This window comes from Elaeis guineensis, chromosome 2, assembly GCF_000442705.2.
Source record: "Elaeis guineensis isolate ETL-2024a chromosome 2, EG11, whole genome shotgun sequence".
In the NCBI taxonomy this organism is placed as follows: domain Eukaryota; kingdom Viridiplantae; phylum Streptophyta; class Magnoliopsida; order Arecales; family Arecaceae; genus Elaeis; species Elaeis guineensis.
In genome coordinates, this window is record NC_025994.2 from 96186107 (window position 1) to 96196335 (window position 10229).

General features: G+C 37.2%; 1 pseudogene; it reads left to right on the top strand.

Annotated features, from left to right (window-relative positions):
- The first annotated feature begins 2978 nt into the window (after positions 1-2978).
- Positions 2979-8944, top strand: LOC140855726 (putative disease resistance protein RGA1; annotated as a pseudogene).
- Positions 8945-10229: the final 1285 nt, after the last annotated feature.

Genomic DNA, 10229 nt, shown 5'->3' on the forward strand with positions numbered 1-10229 from the left:
TATATTGTTATATTACATTACCATATTATTATATCATATTGCATTATATATTACATTATAATTATAATTAAATTATATTATAATATTATATTACATGATATTATATTGCAATAATAATGTCTTATTAATAATACATTACTACATTATATCATATCGTGTCGTATCATATCATATTATTATGCTATAGTATTTAATATTATATAGTATATATAATATAATAATTTTTTAATTTATAGTAATATATAATATAATATTATATTATACTCTGGTATACAATATTATGCAATATATCTTTTTGTTATTTTATCATATCAAATATATTTTTTTATTTTGATTACCAAATATATGTTAAAATTTCACATGTAGTCTTTTAGAAATACAGTTACCAAACAGCAAATAATTTCTCAGAGAAACTCTATTTTTTAAAGTTCTACTTACAAAAACTCTAAAACTTTATTGCCAATAACAATTTTAAACAGGAAATGAGATATTATGAATTCCTTGACACATGGCATCAACCCTAAACGCCGCTCACAATTCCACTCCTAATTTAATTCCATGCCTACAACAACCGCCTCAAAGATGATGTTTGATTCACACCTAAAATTCTCATTTATGGGGCAAGCATTTCAAGTGTCTTACATGAAACCTATCTATTGGGTTTTAACTACCAAAATAATGAACTCTTATCCTATTATAGGAGGCTCATGGCCAATTTTTTATAGCACATCTAATGAATCCTCAACAGCTCCAGCCTACCAAGATAGGAAAAGAGAAGATAACAATTAAATCCCTCAAAAAACAATTTGTTTCTCGAACCTTCGTAGCTTTGTTGCCACCAAGCTCTTCTAGCTTATCCCTTATGCATGACCATCTCTAAATGGAGCTGACTAGCTTGCAAGGTTGGGGTGGTTGCAGTTGTGCCCCAACTCGGGCAAGAGGGAGAAGCACCATATGGTCTCTGGGTAGATGATTGACGATCGATCTTCCATCGTCACCTCGCATTTGACGATGACCATTTTTCTCACCATCAACTTATTTGCCGTATCTATAGAAATAAAAATGAAGTTAAAAAAAATTGGTAACATGCCAGAAAATCAAAAAGATAGAGAGATCCTTACCTTGAGGTCTAGCAAGACCTAGCTTGGTGTTGACTAGCGCTTGCTTGGTCAACAACTCTAGAACAAGAGGAGCCTTGATGCTATGTAAGGATTCAAAAATCTTCTACTTAACGTTGGAGAGGATAGCAACTTAGTTTAAATTTTTCTTGAGGGTACCCACAAAATATCGAATCCCTAGGACTGCTCAGATAACACAAAAAAGAAGCAGTTCTTCCAACCATAACTAAAGAAGAACCATTTTGAATCAATTGGAACTCTTTTCGAATTGAGATGTACCACCAATCGTGCTCAATAGAATGCTTCTTAAGTATGTATCATGCATTGAACAACTCTATTATAGGTTGAATACTGTGCAGAGCCAATAGAGATAGAAAGCCAATGATAATCCTCCATGAGTTGGGAATCAATTGGGGAAGCACTAATTGGAAATTGGTGAGAACTATGAAAGGAGGAAGTGAAAGCCTCAACTCAGCCTTTAGAGTCTCCTCATAAAGACTGACTTGGGTGTGGTAGCAACCATGTGCCTGCTCCTTAACCTCAAGCAATTTGAGGAAGAAGCCGATTGGAACATGATAATTGACGCAGAATCAATTAAGGTTGTCCTAGTCTAGAACGCACTCTTTGGTGCCGGGATTGAACTAAGTCTCCGGTTTAGTGTTATTAAAGTCATGGGAATTCTAGGATGAAGCTGCATGATTTGACCAGCTAATAAAAAGCTCACTATCAAATGAGGCGACCGTGATAGTAAAATGAGATGAAGAGAGAAGAAAGAAGAAAGAACCAACCTACAAAAGGAAAGAGAAAGGAGTCAAAGCTTCCACAGACGAAAAACATAGAAATGGAAGAGTACTCGTTATGCAGAGGAAACCAACTAAAGCTTCTGCCCTTTAAATAAAGCTCTAAATGGTAACGATCAATGCCTCGAGGAGTGGTTGCGTCATTGAAATTCCTACCCATATGCACAATGCTTCGAGAATGGAATTGGCTACATGAGAATCGTGCCGAGCATTAAATGGCCTCCAAAAGCATCCTGGGTTGATTTTATAGCTCAACTTCGGTTTAGCCAAGCAAACACAGCTTAGGCCCAAAAAATGGAGGCAAGTGATACATTCGGCTTATCATTTTTAAAATATTATCTGATAGTTCAGCGTACCAATTTGATAGTCAATCAAATTTCTAAATAATTAGCATAATAACAGCACAATTGGTACAGTTTAATTCTATTTCTCCATCTCTCTTTTATTATTCTATTTTCTTTTAAAACTGTCTTACGCAAGCGTCTCTAGAGCAATAATATTAATCTTATATTTGATTGGAGTTATAGGAAGAAAGATAGATTAGGACCGGAGAGATGCGAGTCACCATCTATCTTCTGATTCAAAATATTTTAAGAATAATGATAAAAAGAAGGATTGTTCATCAATTCGGACTGCTCAATTTGTATCTTTTTAAATTAAAAGCTTGCAAACAACGATAGATAGAGCATATAAAAATGGGTCTCTGTATTTTTTAAATTTATTTTTTATTAATTTTTTCGATAAAATTTTAATATTTTGGGGTAGACCTATAATTTATTCCATTGACGGACCCGTAGATGCGGTCTTGGCCACAATATTTGATCAATTGCGAGATTTCGGTACCCAACCGCGGTCTTGGCCACAATATTTGACCAATTGCGAGATTTCGGTACCCAACTGGCTATATTTATTGTGATAGGCGCGGTCTTGTCTGCAGTATTTGACCAATTGAGAGATTTCGTACCTAACACGGGTAAGTTTTTTTTTCCATTGATGCACGGGCAGACGCGGTCCTTGCTGCGAGGTAGCAACCTTCCTGTCTTGAGCTCGTAAAGAGGAAGACTACCACTGTGCAGCACGAGTGTGAGTCTCATCCAATATGGATATGGGGAAGATCGTAATGACGGTTGGAGGATGGTTTGCATCCTACGTCGGAAATAAACTGGCTGACAAGGTTTCGCAGCATTTGGAGGATCAATCCATGGCTGATATGGTGGAGTATGTGAAAGCTAGACTTCCTTGTATCCAAGCCCCAATCCAGGCAGCGGAAAGGTGGCCGATCGAGGACCAAGTTCTGGCCGCATGGCTAAGGAAACTTAAAGATGCTGCCTACGAGGCGGACGATGTGCTGGATGAGCTTGAATTCAACGAGCTTCATGATAAGCTTTTCAAAAAGAGAAAGATGAGTGACTTTGCATCCTCTGCTGTTAAGCTTCTGCAGCGTTTTATAATGCCCGACGATGACCTGGAAAATTTGAAGAAACTTGTGAGAAATTTTGACGAGATTTATCTTGATATCAATAGTAAGGAAGAACAATTGAAGGACTACAATGCAAAGCAGAAGAGTGTGTGTCACGCCCCAAATTCAGCATCTGAATTGGGCACGTGACACGGCCACACAAATCCTAGAGCAGCGCCCTAGATCATGTAAGGCCTATTAATTTAACACTTAAAAAAATTTAAATAACTAAGTAAATACCAAATCAATCCACCGAGTCAAAACTTTAAATCAAATGTAAACTTTGTTCAATACAATTTATTCAAATGTTCATTGGTATCAGAAAATTTAGACTAACTAAACTACTAAAGGCTTCTGCTCTTATTTGCTCTCGCCCAAACCGTCCAAACTAAGCATCCCGTAAGTCTGAAAAAAAAATAAGAAGGAAATATGAGCTTCTCCAGCTCAGTAAGAATCACTGCACATGTACATCAAACCAGTAGATAAAATTAATATTTCTAAAATCAATACAATTTAGAAAACTCATAGGTATATAATAACTGGAATATTGTCACAAATATGCATATGTATCATCATGTATCATCAGGTGAAATCTTCATTCATTTTTGAATTTCATATTATATGTTTCATTTTTCACATCTTCGGAATGACAACCTTTTATTCCTTTTTGGCTTTGGACTAACCAGGATCATGCGACGATCTTTTATTCGGATCGATTTCTGTGATCTTCCTCAGATCGAACTATTTATAATCTTTCTCGGATCAAGTAGCCGTGATCTTTCTCGAATCAAATCATTCATGATCTTTCTCGGATCAAGTTCTTCCACACATAAGCCTATGGAGGCTGTCCCAGGCATAAGCTCCTGGCAAGCTATTCCACAGGACAAGGTCAGTCCAAACCACATTTCTCTTTCTCTCTATTTTTCATGAAATTATAATATTTGACTTCATTAATCAATTCAAATTTTGCAGTGTACTTAAAATAAACATGTCATAACTATATAATCATGCCATCATATGCTCTGATGAAAACATATTCATGCTCGCAACCACACAAGTAAATATCAACATTATACATATAATAAATTTATTGATCTCAAATCCAACGATGCAAAACTAACAGTAAAATAATATATACATGTGATGATGATCATGTATAATGATTCTTACCTCGATCAATGAGAAATCAATTTCACAGTCTTATAGTTGAAAAATCAAACCCTACTCGTTGTCCTCCTGGTCGTTGGACTATTCTCCTATCAAACAAGACAAATTAATTTAACCAATAAATTTCCTAAAATATATATATATATATATATATATATATATTGAGGTTTATCTGACTCTTACCCATATCCCCCCCCTTTTTTTTTATTTTATATATATATTTGATTTTTATTTATTATTTTTATTTATTATATGTATATGTATGTATATATATATATAATTATATTATATATATATTATATATTATTATTATTATTATTTTTAGAGAAGAGAGAAGAGGCTTCTTCTTCTTCTCTTCCCCACGGTCAAAAACAGGGAACCCGCGCTCTTTCCGAGCGCCTCCCCCACAACTGGCCAGGTGAGCCACCTCCGACCACCCTTTTCGGCAAAGACTCGACGGCGGCGAGTTACCATCTCGGTGGCAGTGCCACCATCCTTGTTGCCGGCGACAGAAAAGAAGAGAAAAAAAATTAACATAAATAGGGTATTCCTGTTTGAATCCGAACCGACACCTCGCCGGCTTCCAAGTTCACCGACGATCGGAGGATCAATAGGGAACGAAGAATACCTTGCTCCGACGTCCAAAGTTAGCTCCGACGACCTCCTCTCTTCCGATCAGCCACCCACGGTGATCCTTGAGAAAATCTCTCAAATCCCTTGATTTTCTTTGAAATTTTTGTTGTAAATTCCTAAAGGAAGGATGGGGGATCTTATAGTGCTGGATTTCCTACCCTAGCCGGACTCTTTGAGTCCGATTTTGCCGGAAACGGGAAGGAAGAAGACTCCGGCTAGGAGTCTTCCTCCTCCTCTGCATTATTTTTTTTTTTTATTATTGTTGGGCCGTCTGTGCTACAGGCTCAAGTAACTGGGCCGTTACAGTGTGTCCAAAGAGACCAGCTCGCTTATCCAGGATAGGCCGGTTGGGAGGGAAAAAGAGACAGACATGATTTTAGATTTGTTGTTGCATTTAGCCGATGAACCGGAATCCAGCATCAAATGTGGGACTGGGACTAGTAGCTACCCGAGTCTTGGTGTTCTTCCTATGGTAGGCATCGGGGGTGGACTCTGCACGGCTTTGTCTCTTGGAACCACGTTGCACGGGCCAAAAAATGCTTTTTAAAAGGTTGGAGGATTTCGAAGCCTTATAAACTAAGATGGTTTGGCTAAACAACCGCTGTGAGACTAAAATCTTGCTCCCTCATATCTTTCGCATGAAAAAATGGTTGATTTTTTTTCCCAATCTCATATTTTAGACAATACATCATATCTCTCTATCCACTGTACAGAATATAAAGTTGACGTTGCTTTTTGAAGCTATGTAAAATGCGATCCAACGATTGAGGTTACAAAAAACGATCAAGTATTCTTGTGCCAAAGGTACAACCTGAACCCTCTGGGCAATAGTGTTTTTCTGAAGAAAACCATCCCCTTTGGCCAACACCTTGGACAAACATTTGAAATACTTGCTGGCACCAATATTAGATTGACATAAGCTTGCAATTTGGAGTCTAGACATATCTGTAAAATTTGCTTTCGACTCGTTGCGAGACTCTCGCACCTAACGCGCTATATTTTATTCAAGTGACCCTTATCCATACGTAGACCAAGTCTGTGGCCAAGAATTTCTCTGTGCATAGATTTAATCGTACTGCGTAAAGTTGCAAGCTAGTTAGAAGACCGACCGAGCAAGATCTCTGTCTTCAACTGTGCAACCGGAGTTTCCCGCAATATGGAGAAGATCGGAATGATGGTCGGAGAATTGATGGTATCCTACGTCTTCAATAGACTGGCTGACAAGGTTTTGCTGCTTTTGGAGGACCGGTATGATCAGTTCACTGCTGATAAGACCATGGTGGAGGATGTGAAGGCTAGACTTCCTCGTATCCGGGCCGTGATCCAGGCAGCGGAGGGAAGGCCGATCAGGGACGCAGCTCTGGCCACATGGTTGAGGGAACTCAAAGATGCTGCCTACGAGGCCGACGATGTGCTGGATGAGCTTGAATTCAAATAGCTTCATTATAAGCTGCGCCACAAGAGAAAGGTGAGTGACTTTGCATCCTCTGCTGTTAAGCTTCTCAAGCATTTTATAATGTCCGATAATGAGCTGGAAAACTTGAAGAATCTTGTGGGAAATCTTGACAAGATTTATACCAATATCAATTACATAGAGGAACAATTAAAGGACTACAACTCAAAGCAGAGAAGTGTGACCAGAGAGACCAGCTCGGTTATCCAGGTTATTGTGTTTGGGAGACGCAGAGAGACAGACATGATATTGGATGTCTTGTTGGCTTCAGCGGATGAACCGGAATCTAGCATGACATGTGGGGCTGGGACTAGTAGCTACCCGAGTCTTGTGTTCTTCCTATAGTAGGCATTGGGGGTGTTGGCAAGACTACTCTGACTCAACTGATTTATAATCATGAAAGAGTAGTAAAGCATTTTGAGCTGAGGAAGTGGGTGTATGTGTCTGACAATTTTGATGTCAAGCGGATTTCCAAAGAGCTGGTTGTATATGACTCGGTATATGCCCAAATTTGGGACGATATTAGTTTGGATGGCCTTCTAGGGAGACTTAGAGATGCTACGAGGAACAAGAGGTTTTTGTTTGTCCTTGATGATGTGTGGGATGAGACTGGTAGCAAGTGGAAAGAACTCCGTGGTGTCTTGACATCTGGAGCAAAAGGAAGCATGGTTCTGGTGACAACTCAAAGTCCAATAGTGGCAGAAGTCATGGGCACGATGGACCCGATAGATTTGAAGAGTCTGCAGGAAGATGACTTCTGGAGACTTTTCGAACATTGTGCTTTTGGTGAAAACAATCTTGAGGAAGAGCGAAGAGAAAAATTGCAAACAATAGGAAGGAAAATATCTGAAAAACTGCATGGATTACCTCTAGCTGGAAAGGTAGTGGGAAGTTTATTGAAGTCCAAACTAAATGAGAATTCCTGGAACATGATCTTAGAAAGTGAGTGGTGGCAAAATAGTGATGTTTTAGATAATATCCTTCCATCTCTGGCTTTAAGTTATGAACACTTGAATGCAAATCTAAAGCAATGCTTCGCATACTGCTCCATGTTTCCCAAGAGCTATGTTTTTGAAAAAGATCGGTTAGTCCAGATGTGGATGGCTCAAGGTTTTATTCAGAACAAGAATGGGGTAAGAATGAGAATGGAGGACATCGGAAGTCAGATATTTGAGGAATTAACCAGCAGGTACTTCTTTCTACCAACTCTGAATAATAAGTACGTGATGCACGATCTGATAAGAGAATTGGCAGTTTGTGTTTCGTTGGATGAATGTTTGGTCATTAGTGATGAGAAAGGAGAAATTCCAGAGACAATTCGCCACTTGACTCTGAGGACTGATAAATTGGATGCAGTTATGGGCACCTGTAAACTTCAAAACCTACGGTCCATTTTATTCTTTGGTGATTATGATTCTGAAAAATTTTACCGTTTTCTTGATGGCATGTTAAGCCAATCAAAAAGTCTGCGTGTTTTGGATTTATCTTACTTAAATGTGAAGCAGACTACCGGATGCTATTGGTAGGTTATTACATCTACGGTACTTAGATGTCTCCTGCACTAAGATCGAACAGCTGCCCGAATCAATTTGTTGTCTATGTCATCTGCAAGTTTTGAACGTGCTATCATACTGCTCTATTAGGTTGCCAGAAGACATGAACAAATTAATTAACCTGCGGCATTTATATGGAGAAGTTATCACACCCCAAATCCGGGACATAACACGGCCATGCTACCGAGGGATGCAGCCCACGATAACACGAAGCTAATCCATCATAATCACCTAATATCTATCAAATAAAAAGATTCAATTCTATTATTCATCAAATAATCGAACCAATAATGGTTCAGAGCATCTAAATCCAAAAGCAAGTACTAACCCGAATCTCAACATTCATAAATAATTATAGATCCATGATTATAAAATAAATTAAACTTCTGCTGCTAAATTTTTCAGCTTGCTATGCCGATCTTCAAGCTTGGATTCCTTTTGTCGATCCTAACCTTATTTCTCTGTTCAAACAAAAAGAAAATAAAAAGAATATGAGCTACACTAGCTCAGTAAGTAGACTTCCGCTTCCTTACCGGATCAAGCATAAGTTTTCTATGATAATGCATCATTTAGCAAATAACAATTATTGTAAAAATAAATATTTCATAGAGCATATAATAAAACAAGTTATAAGCTCATCATGCATGCATAAATCATGTATATTTCACAATTATGAATCGTAAATCATTTTCATCATGTATTCATGTCATGTTTCAAAACATTGCTCACAGATATTCGTGCTAAGGTCACTATTATACCCATGACAGGACCATATTTCTTAATCGACAGAGTTCTTAATTCATGTGCCAACTTTATACCCGTTGGCAGGGCCATGTTTCGTGTGGATGCTAGCTCCGGATGTCGACCTTCCCGAAGAAATTTATTCATAGCCATCTGAGAGCCTTTGAAATCATTATATCTTTTTCTTAAAGCATACATATACATAGATGGAAAAACAATGAAATTCATGCTTCATAATCATGCTATTTTCATAAGACATATTCATGAAATCAATGCTCATAATAAAACATGCTTTTTCATATCACATATGCCGATGCTTATTTTATGAAAAATTATGATTTCATCAATACCAATTCTTTACATAAAAACATGATTATTTTAAAATAAATAAGGAGCATAAAATTCACTTACCTCTTTCATCTTAGATCTTCAGACTTCGTAAGAAGAATCAGCTAATCCTATTTAAAATATCAAATCATTATCAAATTCTATTCCATAAATATAATAAGATTAAATCATAAGGAAAGAGGACCGTTGACCGAATGTGTCGGACCATCTAGATACCAGGGCAATTTAGGATCTTTGATCTGAGAGTCAGATTCAAGTGACTTGATCAAGAAATCGTGAGGCACAGATCGAATTAAAGTCAAGATCAATCAATAGGGTTCTTTAATAATAAATTTGAAAAGCATAATTTTGTTTCTGGTATGAGTCTAACTTTTTGAAAAGCATAATTTTGTTTCAAATGAGTTCATGCAATTTATGCTCATATGCTGTCCTAAGGGCATGGATGCTTTACTCTTTTCCATGATTATATGCACAAATCTCTTTTTTTTTGTAGATTAGGTCTCAGAAAAATTAGTCAACATTTGATACCTGGCCTTTGTTCTTCAGAGAAATAAACATGGCATATGAACTTATATTTAAGATGCTTGAAGACCAGTAATGGTTCATGAGCATGACCATAACTACTGCTTTGTATATGTTCATGGTTTCTATTTAAAAGGTGGGGAAAATGATATTTGGGGACAGATTTTATTATTTTCATAGAATCATAACATTGTTGGGTTATATAACAGCATTTCTTATGATGTCATCCTTCTATATGCAAAACTTGAAAGGCATTTCTTAGTATGATAATTGATAATTCATGCCTAGCACTTTCAAAGTTGTTGACTTGCATTAATTCTATGCTCTTAGTCTTCATTTTCTTTTAGATTTTATGCACGATTTTCCATTTTTGTGAGTCCAGATTGTTCTATGGACCTCATATGTGTTGTGGTAAGATTAATGTGTTATAACGAA